Raw genomic sequence first — 17253 nt, 5'->3', positions numbered from 1 at the left:
ATTCTTAGGACAGAACATGATGAGTTGTCATTCTTATATGTATATAGAAGATATATTTTTGTTTATCTACATTTTACCTGGGTTCATAAGATCGTTTTTGGATAATCAAAAGTAGAGAAATATCCATTTTTGAGTTTTTAGTTTTAAAGGTTCATAATGTATCTCTGGGTATGAAACTTTACGTATAGGATTGTAGAAGTATTTGAAACTTATTGTATGTGATTATATATAGTATAAATTGTTGTTTTCCTTAAATGTACATACAAAGATATTGATATTTATTGGTTAAGAACTATGAATGCTTGATTCCAACCTTGAAAGATTTGGATACGTAGGCAGCTTTGAGCAAAAGTGCAGCCACTATATTATATATTAGTTATTAGTTATTAGTTATTGTGATAACTATATGTGTACAATGTTAATACTTAATGATGTACGTGATTGTGGTTGTTTAAAATATATTCACGAGACATTTAACTAATACGTTATTCCTAATTGAACCTTTTGATATCTATAATTTATATAATTAATAATGAGGTGAGTTGATTAGTTATTGTGTTTGGAATCTTTAGTAATGATTCTATTGTTTGAGACGATGTTTGTTTTGTAATGAAAATATTATAATAATTGAAAACTCTTGAGTGTTAAAATCCGGTATAAAAGTGTCCGGTGAAAATTTAATGTGTCGCCCACATCTTTAGATCTCTCCACGCCTCTTTGATGAAATGAAATGAAATGAAATGTTTATGACTAATGATGTCATGTGAAAAGCCGCCTTAGAGAGGAACTAATGCATTCGCCTTGCGGGTTGGCTGTATTCCTTGAATGTACGGGAATGTAGGTGGGTATTCCTTGAATGTGGCGGGAATGACCTAAGGTATTCATTGAATGTATCATGAATGACCTGTTAGTGTTATGATCAATATTCCTTGAATGCGGCGGGAATGACCTAAGGTATTCATTGAATGTGCCATGAATGACATGTTAATGTTATGATCGGTATTCCTTGAATGTGGCGGGAATGACCTAAGGTATTCATTGAATGTGCCATGAATGACCTGCTAGTATTATAATGGGTATTCCTTGAATGTGGCGGGAATGACCCAAGGTATTCATTGAATGTGCCATGAATAACATGATATTTTGTTATGCCCAAAAGAGGCTTTGTGATTATGTGTATGGAAAGCCCAGAGATGGTTGTGACTCACACAGTTACGAGTTTACAAGATGAAAATATGTTTCCTGGAGGCGATATCCCCGCTTGGGACATATGTCTTGTAGTGGTACTTAGAGTGAGTGAGGCACACGAATATGTGTGATTTGGCAAATGTGTGTAGTGCAAATCATGGAGTAAGAACTAAAGGTTGGGCTGTGTCTTTTAATAAATGAGTCAACGAGATAATTAATAAACAAAGTAAAATATTTATTTTACGTGTGACTGAGTTATTGCATATGAATATTTATGTATTATAATGTACATGATTTCTTATGAGAAATGTATACGTGGTTTGGGTGAGTTAATACTCACGAGGGACGAATGTACTCCCTAGTTGTGATATATTTCCTCGTTCTCATAACTAGACGAGTGGTTTTTAAGAAAAATATTGGCTTTAAGTATGAGCGAGTTGTTGGACATGATTGGTGATATATTATGATATGATGCATATAATTTCTTATGAAGGAATGTGAATATGGTTAACGTGATATGATGGATATGGTGGTGTGATATGAATATTAGTTAATATTAATGATATATTGTGATATGATGGATATGGTGGTGTGATATGAATGTTAATATTGGCGATATATTATGTCAGATTATATATACTTATGATGGTTACAGTGAGAGTGAAATAGATGTATATTATAAATGATTACGTTTGGAAAATCTAACTTTGTTTTACAGGAGGGTAGGACTTATTAACTTTTTATGCAGAGACGCTGTCCTACCCTTATACAGAAGTGGATATCAGTAAGATTTAAAAATGAGTTAATATAATGAGTTAATAGAATGGATGTCTTGCTTGGGAAGAAACTATGCCGGTTGAAATAACGGAACTACCTGTCTTCCAAGCTGAGAATGGTTAAGTTATGGGTACATATAAAGTGTTTGTTTAGATAATTAAAGTATGGAATTGTTTTTATGTTGTTAGTCTACTCATACCAGTAAATTCAATTTGCTGACCCATGTTTGCTTTCTTTTGCAACGTGGGTATGTTCTTGGAAACATAGATGGTAGAATGCAGTGGATGAAGACGCTTGATTTTGGATTCGCTCTTGGAGTCTTACTGGTGTAAGTTTTATGAAGTATAAAGTCTTGATTTGAAACAGATGTAAAAGAGTTGTTCTTTTGGTTTTCTATTGATTTCAGTTTTTTATATCGTGTTTGATAACAGGGTATTGGGTTTTGTTTCACCCCGGATTTCCAGATGATTGATTTTAAATATTGTCTAGAAATTTGGGGTGTGACAAGATTGTTGGAGTTATCCCTCACATGAGGATGAGGAAGAGGAGAGAAACTAGTACTATTCGTGTGAAGAAGTCTGAGCTCGCACGCGCTCAGATTGGTTGTGAGCAAAATAGCCACCATACTTTGCCGTGAAAAAGAAGATAGTTTTTTTTTCAGCCCTCTCTCACGAAAACATGTCTCACCGGAAGTCCGGGGGAAAATAAGAGGGCCTTCAGATTTGCTTATCCGAGATGCCATCATGCCTAAATAAGTCGGGTTCTAATTTTTCCTACAGTAACACGAAATTTCAGATTACTATAAAAACAAGTTAGGTTTTGGAAAACCAAGTCTTGAAATAGAAACCCAATTTTGAGAGCAATCAAAATTGAGAGAAAACATTTGCAAAGAAAAAACTTGTAAGGAGAGAGGAGTGATCAAGTAAGGTGGAGAGACTTAAGAGAAGTGATTGTAATATTCTTTCCCATACTTATAAAAAGATTATCTCTTGTGGAAGTAGGCATCATTGGCCGAACCATGGTACATCTTTGTGTTGTGGTATGTTTTACTTGCTTTATATTTCTATTATTTGTTTGTGATAGTTATATCCATATATTAGGATTGTGGTTGTTGGTTGTAGTGAAAGATTAGATTTTTTTGTTGGAGTAGTAGATTGTCCAAGTACAAGCTATCTTAGTAGGGATCGATTGATATCGTTTTCCCCAACAACCATAACTTGTATCAAAATAAAGTCTTTTGGGGGACAATCAGTAGTTCAGTAGTGATTATCACAAGACCTTCTAATATTTATCACAAGACTATGAGGCGAACTTGCATCAATGTAGAAGCCTACAAGAAAGAGGAAATCAATGCACAAAAGATTCGTTTGCAATGTGATTATATTTGTTTTAGTAACTTGATTGCAACTAGTGATAAGAGAACTAGTATGAAGATCTATTTTGATGGGGCATATGATAGGATCACGAAGAGAGGAGCAGCAGCAACGGTTTGTAAAGATAATGAATGACAAGTCCTTGGAGCAATGTACAAAAGGTTTAGAGCTGATGATCCTTTGCAGGCATAAATGGTTGGAGCAGAGATTGCAGGAATACTCTTGGATAGAATGTAGCTAGCGCAAGTGGTGGTGCTTGGAGACAACAAGAACCTTATGAAGCAGTTGCAGAAAGAAGAAACTCAAGGTGACTGGAATAGAATTGATTTTCTGCAAAAGGTCAAGCTTCTGTTTATGTCTTGTACTGTTAATTATCATTGTAAGTTATCTTTTTTTTGGGTTGCTAGGAAAGACAAGTGGGAGGTACATAATTTAGGACAATGGGCGCTTAACTATGCTTCATTTGGACCTCATCCTGGTTGTGTAACACCCTCATTTTATTAAATGTCCAAAATTAATTATTTTGCAGAATAATAATAATAATAGTAATATAATATTGACTAAGCCTTAAGTTAAGTGGAGTGAATATGTATGTTTGACTTATTAGGGGAAAAAAAAGGGAAAATAGTTAGTTTGATTTAAAAATGATTTAATAGGAAAGTTTTTAAGTTTTAAAATAATGTGTAGAGTTTGTATTAATAAGGAAACAGGGAGAGAATAATTCCAAAAATATGGGAGAAAATATGGAAAGTTTCTTTAAGTAAAATATGGCAGAATTCTTTAGAATGGTATGGTTTTTCAAAAATGGAGGTTTTTAAGAAAAACTAATTTTTCATTAGAACTAGACAAGTTAAAACAAAGAAGAACGGAGCACAGATCATGCATCTTCTAGCTGGCTCGGAATCATTTTTCTTTCATATTCTAGATACGTTTTTCGCGATACAGGTGAGTAGTTATTTTGCTATTTTTCATCAAACATATAGTTTAGTTTTACGTGTATACAGACATATTTGTCTGTCCAATGTTTTCGTCCATTTTTACTGCTCATTCTCCTGTTATTTTCGGCGTCCTGTCGTATTATTAAACTCTGTTGAATATGAGAAATTGAAATTGAACTATCGAAGAAGCTTGATTGGGCCCGTTAATGGTGGCGCAAGCCCAGGAGATAGAAATCGTCCTACATAGTTTTTACTCTTTTTTGTTGTGGTTTTAAATTCCTATTGTTGTATTGATTATGGATTGTTGGTTTGATGTTTGGGTGATTGTTGGGTGGGGAATGTCGAAGCTTGGAATCAGGCATTAATGGCGTCGCCTGTTATGATGTTGGTTGAACTCTTGATGTTTTGTTTTTTTTGAATTTGTCGGCTTGAATGGATTGTTGGTGATGGGGTAAGGTAGGGTGTGTGTGAGGGCTGTTAATGGGTGCTGTTGAAGCTTGGAAAAAAGCTTGAACATGTGTTAATGGCGGTTGGGGTCGAGTTTGGAGGTGAGGGGAATCGGGTTTGGTGGGTATCAGAAGATGGGGTTTTTCGCAAGGAGCAAAACCGCTATGATGGGGGTGGCGGATGAGTGGTGGCTGGTGGTGGAGGAAAGCTGCTGCCAGCTAGCGCTGGAGGTGAAGGAGACGACCTGTTCTTCTTAGTTGGGCTTGGGCCAAGTTTCTTTTGAGTTTGGACCAGTTTGGTTTAGTTCTTTGGGCCCGACTCTATTTGGTTTGGTTGGGCCAGTTCTATTTTGTTTGCTTGGGCCTAAGCCTTTGTTAGTTGTTGGGCTGAAATTAATCTTTTGTTTTGGGCCAGTTTAGATTAGTTTCCTTAGGCCAATTTGGGTTAATTTTGTTGTTGGGCCGGACCAGTTTAGTTTAAGTTTTGGCCGGTTTCAGTTTAATTCTTTGGGGCGAACCCATTTGTGTTTTGAGCCAGTTTCTAATTTGGTTTTGGGCCAGTCCATATAACTTTAAATATGTAGACTTTTGGATTTTGGTTTTGGGCTTTGATTGTGGACTGTGGACTGTTTAATTGTGCTACGTTTTATGTTGTAAATTGTATGGACAAAGCAAATGCTAAAATGTTATGGAAGCTTGTATAAATTGGTTTGTCATTATCTAATTGGGATTGGACGTGAGTAGTGTGTAAAGCATATAAATATTGGCAAGTAACAAGAGGGGAATTCTTATAAGACTTAGATATATACGTTTTTATGAGAATTAAATTATATACGGACTTAGATTTATGGACTTTAGTATTGGGCTTTGATGGTGAATTGAGTTCACATAAATATATTGAACGAATACATTACATGAGTGATTACTATTATGAGTTGCTACTTAAATGAATTGTAGTATTTATGAAGGCTTGAGATATTCCATATGGTGTAGTACAATATATGATTGGCACATGAAATAATAAGTTTTGAGATTCGATATAGAGATACTTGGATATCGTGCAATGAATAGTATTGGCACGTGATAATGTGGATTGTATTATAACAAGAAACGTTGAGCTCCAGTACAATTAAGTATACTGGCATGAGATAGAACTAGAATTATTATGAGATATAAATGTATGACACCTGAATAAATTACGTAACAAAAATCCTATAACCTAGCTACCAGAACTCAGGTGATTTGGCCCTTGTGATGGCCGTATGTGATATGATTGGCCCTTGTATAGGGTGTATATATAAGATGTTGATTGACCCATGTGTTGGGCAATCGTAGCCGAATAGTGGCTTGATTATTCTGTTTGCAAAATTAGAACGAGACGCGCGATATTTTATGCCAAATAGTGGCAGTACTTACATAATGGCTTTCGTGTGAGGGTTACCTGGTGTGCGGCATCCCGCTCAGGGTAATTGCGCACAAGGTGGTCCGTTATGTGAGGGGAGGCATGTGGATGTATATGTTCGGTGTTGGGTAGCGATTGTGGTAGCCAGGGAAACTAGGTAAGACATAGATACGACGTGATTTTAGGGACACGCAAAAAAAACCTTAAATAATATAATTATGGTAATATGTTGGTTAATGATATATCTTTAAATATATGATTGTATATGGTTTTGCAGAAAGGTGGGTCAAACTAATTACTTGTGCAGAGACGACCCACTCTATAATTGAGCAGGAAATGCGATAAGTATAGAATATGCTTGGCTGATTATTAGTTTAGTTAGAACCTAAGGCGCCTCAGTGGAGGAACTAAATGTCTTTTTATTATGCTTATGATTTGTTGTGTGGTTAGTGGGAAGTTAAGGCGCCTAAGTGGAGGAACTAACTGCCTTACATGTTGTATGTACATATCGATATGATTATTTTTATTATTGGAAGCTAAGGCGCCTCAGTGGAGGAACTACCTACCTTAATTATGGTACTTAAGGATGTTGTATTATTCGTTGGAGGTTAAGGCGCCTCGGTGGAGGAACTAACTGTCTTATTTATTGTGTAAATATATGTATAAGTATATGTTGTTATTTAGGGCTACTCACACCAGCATTGTTTATAATGCTGGCCCAATTTGCACGTTTGCTTATCGAGTGTGTTCATTAAATGGACATAGTTGATAAGTCTTGACATGATTAGTGTTGAAGAAGGTTGGTTGCTGCTTGTGGTTTGCGTTAGCGTCGTATTCAGGATATGTTTTGTTTTCCCATAAGTGTAATAGATTTTAGTTGAGACAAATGTTGTTTTGTATTTTCAGTTGTAATTATAATTAAAGAGTTGTTGAAAGGAGATTTGTAATTTAATTATATTTGTGAGTTCTTGGGAAATAAAGAGGACTTTTATTTATCTTAAATTTTTATTGGTTTTTAATTATCCGCGTATTTAAACTGATTATGGGTTTTTGGGAGTTGAGAGTGCATCACATCTCGAAAATCGAAGAGTCGGGAACAAATATTGTTTTTCAGAAATTATGTCGAAATTCGGGATGTGACAGGTTGGGTCTTGAACTCTGTAATTCCTTTGTTTTCAGTTTAATGTAATGTAATGATAGGATCCCGATCGGAAAAAAAAAAAAAAAAAAAAAAAAAAAAAAGGTAGTTCAGTACTATTAAATAAAACATAACTGAGGACTCCTTGGCTATATACTCATACATTATTGCCTTGAAGTTGTTGAGACTCTGAGAGCAAGTCACATACACTATGCTAAAGTAGCATGCCTAATAGCAATTTGACCAATGGATGTTTTTTTTTTTTTTTTTTTTTGCTAACCGGTGTCTGGGCCAGCTTACACGCACCTCGACTAATCCCATGGCCCTGGTATTGCCATGCTAGTGGCTTTGAGGGGAATCAAACTAGTGACCATTGGAGAGGAAACCCAAGGTCAGACTAGTTGTGCTACCCCTCAAGGTTAACCAATGGATGTTCGTTCAAGCCTAACTAGCAAGTTCAGATGCATAGCAACATACATACCATTTTCAGCTACCAACTAATTTGGGAATAGGATAGTTTCAGATCACTTAGATCGAGTAATGTTTTTTTAGGGGAATAAATCAACTTTCAATTTTCTATGTCAACTTTCAGTAAATATAATAGATATATTAATAATATTAAATATAAAACACATAAACTATTATAGATTTTGGGTCGGGCCATTATCAGATCGGACATAGGTATGTTCAGACCTGGCCCAATAATCTTATCAAGCTAAATTTAAAGTCTAAGTCCTTATCTTATCGGTTCATATTCAATCGGGCTTCGGGCTTGTCCCGACCCATTGATACCCCTAGATGTAAGTTATTTACAACACGATTGATATCCTCGTGTCAAACTTATTTGTATCAATAGTGGTTTGTGTTAAAAATATCTTGAATAACATTCCAAATAATATATACTATGTGTGGAAAAAAAAAATCCAATGCGTTAAATAATACACATGAACGAATCCAAGAATCTAAGTTTAAGAGGGGCAAAACTATATGCACGTAGTATATTTAAAAATATATATATTGGAAGTGAAGAAATTTGCAATATCAGTGCAGAAATTCTTATATAAATAATCATATAATGGGTCCTAAATATAACGACCCATTACAGTTACAAGAATAAAAACAATTATGTTGCCAATAATGTATATTCGGGAAACAATTTAGTATATTCTTACTACATCTATGTTTTGATCATTAGTTGCATTTAAGTGTGGGATTATTTCTCATTAATATATATATATATATATATATATAGCCCGACTCTTAAACGGACGTTCGTTTACGGACTTGTTATATAGTGTCTTGCGCAGCTTATATAATGTCTTGTATAGCTTATATAGTGTCATATATAAGCATAAATTAAAAAGTTAATAAGTGTAAATTAAAAAAGTTGATTTTATCGAAAAAAAATTAAAATTAAAAAAGTTGTTCAAGACACTATATAAATTGTTCACGACACTATATAAGCTGTTCAAGACACAGATCCGTAAACGGACTAGTCCGTTTATATATACAGGCCGACTTTTAAACGGACTAGTCCGTTTACGAACTTGTGTCTTGAACAGCGTATATAGTGTCGTGAACAATTTATATAGTGTCTTGAACAACTTTTTTAATTTACACTTATTAACTTTTTAATTTAAATCATGGAAATTTATATATATATTGAAATAAATCATGAAATTTTTTTGTATTATTATTGTTACAAATGTATGAAGTGTTTTTGAGTCTTCAAAAATCGTACTTGTTTGTTCAAGTCTATTTTTTTCTCAGAAGGTGAATGTCCCCATCTAGGTGGCCTGGGCACATGCAATGACATTTGTTGGATTGACATATTGGGCAGTTACAAACATCGCCCTTCGTTATCATACCTCTACATTAATCGATCACTACTAAACAAAAGGTATCTCTTCGATCCGCAGTTAAGGGGAAAAAGTTAATAACACAAACTAGAAGTTATATATTAGAAACAAAAAACAAAACCAACCAAGAAAAAAAAAAGTTGTGGTAAGAATCCACTTCTTAACACTATTAGTAAAAATGTTAACATGGGTGAATAGCTAGCTCTTTCAATTGAACTTAGGCTTTCTATATAGCCAAACTAGATTCCCCATTCAAAGTCAAAGTCGGAAAATTAAATCCAACAAATATAAACATATATATATTTTGGTAATTAATATTTTACTTATATATAAACAAGTTATACGAAGATAGGTGACAAGTGCGCTACAAGTTGCGCATCTAGTCCTTTATGAATAGCGTGCAAACCCGGCCTACCCTCTTAAAGACAAAAGTCATTAGCGCCAGCAGTCATCACATTGCTATCCATGACCTTCTGCAATCTTTGAGTAACTCAATAGATTGAGATGCCAAAAATCCAAAAGTGTCAGAGGCAAATGAGATAAAGCAGTGTTGGTTAGCTCCTTAGCTTACAAATCTCCTCATGTTTGTCCACTTACTGTTGTATCTTATTTTCTTTTAATTTTTTTTTTATTTGTTGTTGCATCAATCAACCTAAAAATGATTGGGGCATCCAACTCAAACACCTTAGAAAACATTAGTTTAATTTATGCCAGGGAGAAACTTCATATATAGGTGTTGCTAATTGAACCTACGCGTTCTATGCAGTTACAGTGGACAACAAATCAACAATTCGAATAATACAAAATATTATAATCTTAGTAATAATAGTTGAGAAATGAGTAGAAACGTAATTTATTAATGGAATAGAATATGTCCCTTATATATATAATCTTGCCCGTTATATGAACTCCACTTATACAAACTCCAAAAAAACTCCACTATGAAAAACAATGAATTAGAAGCTGATTTTTGGAGGAGATGTTCTCCCCACAATATAGACCATTTTTAGAAAAAATCAGCACATTTGAAGATGTTTAGATGTATCAAAATTAGCTTACAATGTTATAAAATTATCCAATGGTCAAGATTTTTCAAATTTCAAAACCACTTTTGACAAGGTTAAACATTTTGGTTTGGGCTGATTTTTAGTAGAGAGATTCTCTATTATGAGAAGAGTATTTTCACCAAAAATCAGCCTTCAATTTATCTTATAAATCCACTTTTGGTGGTGGAATTCATTTGGAGTTCATATAAGGCGGAGTTCATATAACGGGATTGATATTTAATTTGTTAGATAAACAATAATTGTTTCTAACATGCATGATTCTATGATGTTAAGTTAAAGAGAGAGAAAAAAAATTGGTACAAATGAAGACATTTCTTTTGTGCTAGTAATTGTACGTCAAAGAGAAAGAGAGAGACATGTTGCAACAAACAAAATAACTAATATGAAACCTAACTTAAAGGGATCCCTCTCTATCTATTTTTCTTGTAAGGCATCAATTCTTGACTTCTTGGTGTGTTTGAGTAGCAGTGGTTTGGGCATTATTTTATAGGAGAAAAAGTGAGGAAAATTGTGTTGCAACTAACATGTTCTCTAAATTGGTAATTATCCAAATATTTATGATTCACTGACATGTTTTTTTTTTTCCAAAGTAGTTCTACGTACTCAAACCTCCATCAATAACTCATTTGGGACTCCATTTCCTACTTGACATCCAAATCTTATTTTCTCTTTCCAAAACTCAAAAAACAAACATAGAAAATTAATAACAAATAACTTACCTAATGAAATAACTAAAACCAAAAATAGTAACAAATAAAAAAAAATTACCTGTATTTAAAAAAAATAATAATAATAAAGAAAGAAAAGAAAAACCTCAATACCCAAAAAAAATAAAATTGAATTAGGTGCCCAAGTGCTAAAACAAATCATCCTATTTTTTGACATATTTATATACATTATACATATGGACCATTTTTCTACATTCCAAATTAATATAAACTAAAGTGATAACAAGTGGAATTTTGTGACGAGAGAGAGAGAGAGAGAGAGAGAGTCCATTTTTCTACATTCCAAATTAATATAAATTAAAGTGATAAAAAGTGGAATTTTGTGATGAGAGAGAGAGAGGTGATTTGTTATATTTTTATTATATTTTTGTCCCAAATTTTATTATATTTTTATTTAATTTGTTTGTGCAAATATAGATAAGTTTTTTGTTACTATTTTGAGTTATTAGTTATATATTTGTTTCTATTTTTATTTTTTATTATTTTTTTTTTTGGAAAGAGAAATATAATTTGAATGTTATGTAAGATATAGAGTCCCTAGGGTCTAGATAGATTTTTTTTGTTTTTAACATGTGGTAACATAAGAGGTTATACCTACTACATTTGCTCAAGAGAAAGAGAATTGCTTATTTTGGTAATTAGTTAAAAAAAATTCTTAATTTACATAATTATTGCAAGTTAGAATTTGTAATGTTTATAGTCATATATGGTTCATTTTGGTAATTTAATTTTTAATTTAAAAGAAATTTGAATGTTTGCAACTTGCAAGGTATCATAAAGAACTATTCTAGAACTCAAATAAGAATGAGGTGGTCTTTTTGTTTTTCGAGAATCAAAAAGATTGAAGTGGTCATGCCCAATAAAATGACCCATCTATATTTTGTGTAAAATACTTTTTTCTTACAACTTTAACCAGGCGGACCTTTTGTAATATTTAAATACAAGTATATCAGTCTTGTAATGAAATAATTAAAAACATAAAAAGTTTATTTTGGATTTAGATTTTTGTTTAGAGTGTATCATGTCATGGCAATGGATTACTAATAAGCAATTAATATTACATTGGTTTTCAGAGCTAATTATTCGGGTGAGAAGTGATGCTATTTGATATAATTTAGGAATATATTTTTCCCTACCAAAATATGTATAGTGTACGTGATCATACTAAAAATCTACAGTATGAGGTGCAACAAACAATATCCTATTCTTATCATCACATCCCACCAATTAAATCTTAGAGTGCAATGGAGATCTCAATAAATTATATGCCACTATAACAAAGAGTATGTTTTTATATGAAGTCGATATTCTTCAACTATTACGTATTTTTGTAATAAGTATCTTTGTTTGTGTTTATTTTTTGAGTTATGGTAAATGATTTTCTTCATTTCTTGTAGTATAGGTGTGTATTACTATATATATATTAGGAAAAAAAACTGCCTAGTGCCTAGCCCGTCTATTGAATTTGATGATTAAAATCAGCTAAGAAAATCAAGCTGAGTGGAACCATTATTTTCTAGGTTTATCAAGGACAATGATTCTGCTCATGATGACGACTTAAGTGAAATACCATGTGTCCAATATAATAAAGGAAAGTCAAATTGATCCAACATTCATATCTTCCAGAGAGAAAGTCCACCTGGAGCTGGAGGAGGTGCCCCAACTTCTGGAAAAAAAAACAAATAAAAAACAAATAAAGAAGAAGTTAGTACTATTAAACAGGGCCTTTAAACAATACAACACAAACTTAATAAATCAATGTTAAGAGTCTTACCACAATGTTCTTCATCCAAGAAATATCCAAAAACAAAAGATATGATTCCAGTCAAGACACAAAGCACCACTAGTTCAATAAAAGCGGGTAGCACCAATCTCCACCAAGATCTAATTGTTGAAAAAGAATCCCTCAACTATTTGACTTCTTCCTTCAATCCCAAAATATCAAAGCCAGCAGTACCCACCAATGCTAAGACTCCAACGAAGATCCCCCAAACCAACCAAGCTAACGTCGTGCGTGCATTACAAGGAATAGTAATGGTAAATAACACGGTTAGAAAACCAACAAAAAGAGGGGCTGATTGAATAAACCGGTTTACGTATTCCCTTGACCAGTATACATGTATTATTCTAGTATTGTATTGATCGAAAATGGATATGAAAGAATGTTGTACACGTGTTTTTTTATAGGAAGTTGAGAATAGGGTCAACACTTTTGAGAGAGGACAGAAAGAATGTGAACAGGTACTCTACGAGGCAACAATTTAATGTCGTCCTCCACAAAAAGGCAGATTTTGAGATATATGGTACTTAAATGTTACTTTGATTCATGTTTTTTTTTATTAACTTTACTTCTACATACAGCAGATTGGTCACAAGGTAGGAGTTTTAAAGATGGCGGTAGAACCTGACTTTTCAAGAAAAACAGAAACGCAGGTATTTACTACAGAAGATTGTGCCCTTTTTTGTTTTTAAATTAGAGAGGAATTGGTACTGCTTAGCTTCTCTTTCCATGTTAGCATTATTACTAGAATCCTGGCGTTTTCATTTCAGCAAGCTGTGGAGAAGGTGGATTCTTTAAGGGAGAAGGTTAACAACGACCTCCAAAGAAAGCAGGGACGGAGCCAAGATTCTAAGTCAGGGGGTGCGAGATTATGTGCACACCCCACCCCACCCCACAAAAAAAAAATATGCAATTTTTTATTTTTATTTTTTTTACCAGAAGGTCTAAACAATAAAGATAAACAAAATTATGCATTTATTTCAATTCACAAAGCTAGAGTGCGTTGACTACTAAGAATTGAATATGGACTGATGAAGTTAACTACTTAAGCACTTAAGCCATTAATTTATACTACTATGTCTATATATATCTACATAATCTAGTCTACAACAATTCAACAAATTGTTAACTTTCTATAATATTATAAGCCTATATAATCCTACTATTGTGTGGAGAATACTATAAAAGATTAACATTGAAAGTAAAAAATTATCTTGTTTTGTTTTTGTTTTTTGTTTTTTTTTAACACGTGAAAATTTTATTGATGATGATAACGAGTTTTACAAATAATTAGGACAAGCGTGCAACAAGCTGCGCCACAAGTCTTTTCTGAATTTGTTTTTTGTTTTTTGTTTTTTGTTTGGGTTGAGGTCTGACTAAGAATTGAGAGTGAAAGAAAGGAAGGAGAGCTTATGGGTTTGTTATGGGTGATTAGAATTATACAAACTGACCGGTTGGGCTTTAAATCTTTAGCTTTGTTTTAGTCTTATTAACCCATCAAACATTCAAAGACACATTTGTCCCTCTTTAATGGTTTTGGACTCAAAATAAATGATAAATTATAATTTTGTAAAGGCAAAAAGAGAAGTAAAAAAAAAAATACTGGTTTATTGGAATGTTTTTTATTAGTTTTTTTTTCATACTATTTTTTTATTGATTATATTCTCACTATAGTTGTGAAAATTTTGGGGGTGCGGTAGTAGAAGTTTGCTAAAATAATTGGCCGGGGGTGCGAGTCCTTATAGTTTGAAGATTTTTTTAGGCAATTAGTTATGTGGTAATAGAGCTTTTCTAATCTCAGGGGGTAAGACCGCCTCCACACGCACCCCTCTATATCCATCTATGCTTGACATTGCCCTCACTCCTATCTCGGCTTCCAACAAGTCCAAACCTTCTTTCTTGGCAAGGGCATCCTCCATCTTTGTTACTCTTTGTCCCATTAGCTGTAAAAAAAAAATGCAATTATTCAAGAATAAAAAATAAAGATTAAAAGCATCTTAACAGTATGTTTAACAATTTAACCTCATTTGATGGTTTTAGATGCCACAATAGTTTGTCCTCATATTATATGCTAGCATCTTTTACCAAATACACAATATTTCAAAGTTACAACTCATTCAAACTCTGAAACTCAATGTTAATCTTTTATAGTTACGAAGATAATCCCATGTTCAGTATAATCCCCTGTTCACTCTGAAACTCAATCCATTATGTAGCTCATTCAAACTCCACACGACACAATCTCATATATCATCAACAACGAATTCGGTCCACAATAAACCAATTACAACATCAACCAGTGCATTCCATGAATACAAGATCTAAAACTGCCATTCAACAAGAAAACCTCAATCACAAAATGACCACTAGATCCAAAAATGGCATTTTCAAGCCTAAACGTTTCATTGCTACCAAACACCCTATTCAAGCTCTACATATCCTTGGTGGGTGGTTTACAAAGCTTGTTTGGACAAGAACTGATTTACAATATCACAGTATATGCACTCTCCTAGAACTCCACTTTTTTCTGCAGTTAAAAGGATTTTGAGATAAGTCAAGGGCACTCTAAATCAGGGTATTTGCTTCACAAAAGGGCTTATGTCTCTAACAGCATACTCAGATGTAGACTGGGCTGTCTCCCCATCTGATAGATGATCTACTAGTGGCTTTTGTCTTTCTAGACAATTGTCCTATAGCTTGGTCAGCTAACAAACAATCTACGGTTGCAAGGTCTTCAACGGAGTCTGAATACAGATCTCATGCCCACACAGTAGCAGAGTTATATGGGTTGTGTTTGATCTTATCAAGTCTAAAGGTCTATCTAAAGGATCCTCCAACACAGGTGTGATAATATAAGTGCTATATCACTTGCTTCCAATCCAATTTTCACGCGTGACTAAGCATGTAGAGGTTAATTACCAATACATAAGAGAACTTGTTGTGAACAAAGCAATTAAGTGAAATATCTATGTAAACTAGATCAACTAGCTGGTAGTTTTACTAAGGGTCTCTCTGCATCAAGGTTTCAAACTCTACTGCACAAGTCCACCATCAGACCATATCTAGTTGAGAAAGGGTAATGAAGATTATTCAAGTTTCTGACATTTCATATTAGGAGAGGGATAGTGCATGAGAGAGGATAACATAGTGTAAGTACCCTCCGTTCTACATTCATATCACTACAGTACACGTGTCCACAACCCAGGTCGTATCTCCATCAGCTCGTACCACATGACCAGCACATCATAACGACCTGAACACAGGTCGTCCCAAATATCAGTTACAACCATATATAGAAGCAAATCATCTAGCGCAATCCTGGAGCTCAGTCAACGCACCAATCAAGGAGACATTTACTTTGTAACATCAGAGTAATGTCGAATCATCAAGATAGTACAAATGATAGATCTACATTTGATAACGGCATGGAGCAAATAAAGAAAGTCAGCTCAAACATCTATAAGTAAAAAGAGATAAACTACGTAAGTCTTGATTCAAGTTGGCACCGAGAAACTTAATACGTGGGTAATTCTTATCCCAAGAAATAGTGCAGCCATTCCCTATCAATCCCAACCTTAGGTCGTAGACCCAATACCAAACCTCTACACATAGTATAAGTTATAGCCTTGTTTAGAGCATCATCAACGCATTGTTATAATACATTTCCAATGTGACAGTTGACAATTTATTTGGCAATTTTCGTCACCAACGTGCTGTCAAAACATCATTTTCATTTTAACAATTATCAAATATGAAACCAAATTCGTCAATAATATAGAAATGACTCGCACGGGACAAGTTGTCTCGTCCAAGAGTGGGACGGGACAAGTTTTGCCGTCCAACATTTTTTTCTTTTTTTCTTAATAAAAAATTCAAACCGCTCGATTTTGTACCGTTGGAATTAACGGCTATATTTAGTTCCGTTGGATCATCACTATATATATTGCATATTTGCTTAACTCATTTTTCACCAATTCACTTCATCTTCTTCTTTCTTCTTTTATTCTTCACCAAAATCACAAAATGTCTTCACAAAGGTCTAGAGGTAGAGAAAATAGAGGTGGTAGAAATTGTGAAAACCAAAGCCAAGAAAACAGCCAACATACCTATGTTCAGGGTCGTTCAAAAAAATTCACAGTTGTAAAAGATGAAATTTTATGTCATAGTTGGATTTTTATTTCAAAAGATGCAGTTGTTGAAACGGGCCAAAATAGATATGTTTTTTTTTTGAGAAAATTGTTAATGAAATGAACAAGCGTATGAGCCAGCTTGGTCATGTAGGGCAACCACGAACTGGTTGATCGGTTCAAGCGTGTTTTCACATCATCCAACATGCGGTAAGTTTATTTCAAGGTTATTATGATCAACAATTGAGAGTGAATGCTAATGGTACTAATGCGGATGATACAATGTCATGAGCTCGTACTATTTTTTTAACTGTTCAAAAAGAACAATTTAAATTTGAGCATTGTTATTGGATTTTAATTTTAAGTCCAAAATGGAATTATTTCTATCAAGCTAGAAGTGATAGTAGTTCAAAAAAGCAGAGAACCACTT

Source organism: Coptis chinensis, chromosome 3 (assembly GCF_015680905.1).
Source record: "Coptis chinensis isolate HL-2020 chromosome 3, ASM1568090v1, whole genome shotgun sequence".
Taxonomy (NCBI): Eukaryota; Viridiplantae; Streptophyta; class Magnoliopsida; order Ranunculales; family Ranunculaceae; genus Coptis; species Coptis chinensis.
The sequence above is the reverse complement of the archived record's forward strand: the minus strand, read 5'-3'. Positions refer to the sequence as shown.